Source organism: Moschus berezovskii, chromosome 26 (assembly GCF_049115385.1).
Source record: "Moschus berezovskii isolate FMDL1 chromosome 26, NW_MosBer_1.0, whole genome shotgun sequence".
Taxonomy (NCBI): Eukaryota; Metazoa; Chordata; class Mammalia; order Artiodactyla; family Moschidae; genus Moschus; species Moschus berezovskii.
Window position 1 is genome coordinate 18,159,123 of NC_142485.1, and position 1,960 is coordinate 18,161,082.

At 61.9% G+C, this 1,960-nt stretch overlaps 2 protein-coding genes across 5 annotated transcripts in view; one reads left to right on the forward strand and one right to left on the reverse strand.

Annotated features, from left to right (window-relative positions):
• Positions 1 to 961, reverse strand: part of WRN (WRN RecQ like helicase) — a 117,826-nt gene extending 116,865 nt beyond the window's left edge. The window contains exon 1 of one of the 3 annotated variants that reach the window (XM_055416564.2): positions 794 to 823. The gene's annotated coding sequence lies outside the window, so the exon portion shown is untranslated. Of the gene's footprint in view, positions 1 to 793 lie in introns of all 3 variants that reach the window. The other 2 variants (XM_055416565.2, XM_055416567.2) reach the window with 2 other exon arrangements.
• A 559-nt stretch (positions 962 to 1,520) lies between these two features.
• PURG (purine rich element binding protein G) overlaps positions 1,521 to 1,960 on the forward strand; it is a 41,782-nt gene continuing 41,342 nt past the window's right edge. For both annotated transcript variants that reach the window (XM_055416563.2, XM_055416562.2), the window contains exon 1: positions 1,521 to 1,644. The gene's annotated coding sequence lies outside the window, so the exon portion shown is untranslated. The remainder of the gene's footprint in view (positions 1,645 to 1,960) is intronic.

Below are 1,960 nucleotides of genomic sequence, written 5' to 3' on the forward strand. Positions count from 1 at the left end.
TCCAAAAAGAGAGGATATATGTATACATATAGCTGATTCACTTTGCTGTACAGTAGAAACTAACGCAACATTGCAAAGCAACTATACTCCAATAAACACTAATTCAAAAAAATTACACTCAGCCAGGCCTTGCCTGACCACCTTACTGTAAAATTTCAGTTCCCTACTCTCACCCACACTCCTCATCTCTCTTTCCTTTATTATTCTCCATGGAATTTTCACCTTCTGACATACCAGGCATTTGACTCATAGCCTATCTCTCTCCAAAATGCAAACTTCCCAAAACAGAGCGATTTGTGTTTGTTTTGTTCACTGATGGACCTAGAGCGGCGCTGGGCAAATGTCTGCGTAATTAACAAAGGGAGATCACTGTTCAATAGCATGAAAATCTAACTGCCCTACCTATAGACTTCAACTCCCTAAAAATTAACATGTCGAAGTACTCTGACTTAAAACACTACTAAATTAGCATCTTAAGGATGTTAATATCCGCTTCTGTAGGGAGAATATTTACATACTGACACATAACCAGAAAACAACTCAATTTTAGCCAGGAAAAAAACAGACAACAACAAAAAACTGAAGACTAAATATTTTGAATTCAAAAATCCAACATGACTTGTTACATTACACAAAGGAGAGGCGGAAAAGGAGAACGAAGATGTCCATCCCTAAGGAACCTCCCCAACCCAAAGGCCACCTACTCTGAGGGACTGAGAACCTCCAGGTCGGAGAAGGCTAGAAAGATACCCCAGGGCCTGGAGCCTGAAGCAAGGCTGGAGGGACACGTTACCCTGAGATGAGCCAGTTCAACGGGACTCGTCCATCAGCTGGATGACTCATGCAGCGACCCAACACCACAGCCGCGAACCAGGTATCGGGTTCGATACGGATTCAACAGACCTCATTCCCGCGCTGCGCAGCCCACGCCGGAGCATCACGGCGCACACAATAACGCGTCACTCCCGGGACACGGACCTTCCCCGCCCCTCGGTCCGGGCTCCGCCACGCCCCCAAGCCCTCCGCTCCCGGAGCGCCGAGCTGCAGCCCCTCCCACCCTAGCCCGGCTGGCTACGCGGGGCGCATGCGCGGAGGCGGGGGGGGCGGGTCTCTCCGCCGCTAAGCACTACGGGAAGTGTAGTCTCCGCGCGGGCGCCGGCGGGCCGCCGGAGTCCTACGTCTCGGCGGTACCTGGAGAAGTCGGAACAGCCTCGCCTCAGCCAGGTCCTCGCCTCCATCTTCACACCTGTCCGGTCGCCTCACGCTCACTTCCGTCAGAGCGGGCCGCAGAGGAGAGCCCGAGACCCGGTCTTCGCTGCGGCGGGCTGCGCTTGGAGGAGGCGGGGTCCACTGCCCGCCTCCCGCCGCCCCCTCCCCGCCCCGTCCCCTCCTCCCCGGCGGGCGTCGGGCCGGTGCCCGGAGAGCGGCGGCGGCCCCCGCGGCGGCCGCTGGAGGGGCGGCGGCGGCGGCGGGCGCCGCGGGCGATGCCCCTGCCCGGCTGCTCCGGCGCGGGGCGGTGCGAGCGGCGGCGGCGGCGGGGGAGCAGGCAGGGGGCGGCGGCTGCCACAGAGGGGCCGAGAACTGGCGGCGGCGGCGGCGGCGGCCGTGAAGGGCACCGGCGGCGGCGGCGATGGTAGTGCTGACGTGAGTGTCCGCTGACTGGGGGACCCGGGGGCTGCCGAGCCCGAGGCGGGCGGCCCGGCGCAGAGCGGGAGCGGGAGGCCAGGGGCGGCGGAGGGATGCTGAGCGCCCAGTGCGGGGCCGGGAGACGCCGCCCGCCCGGCCGCCCGCTCGCCCGGCCGCCGCAGCCCGTCCGGGAGAGGCGGGGAGCCCGGCGCTGCGGCGGCCCGATGCGGGGGCCCCGGGCAGAGGCTGGGGCAGCGCAGGCCGAGGGGCGTCTGCGATTGTTCTCAACGCCCCCTCCCCCACCCCACCCCGTGTGTCTGTTTGTCACTTGCAG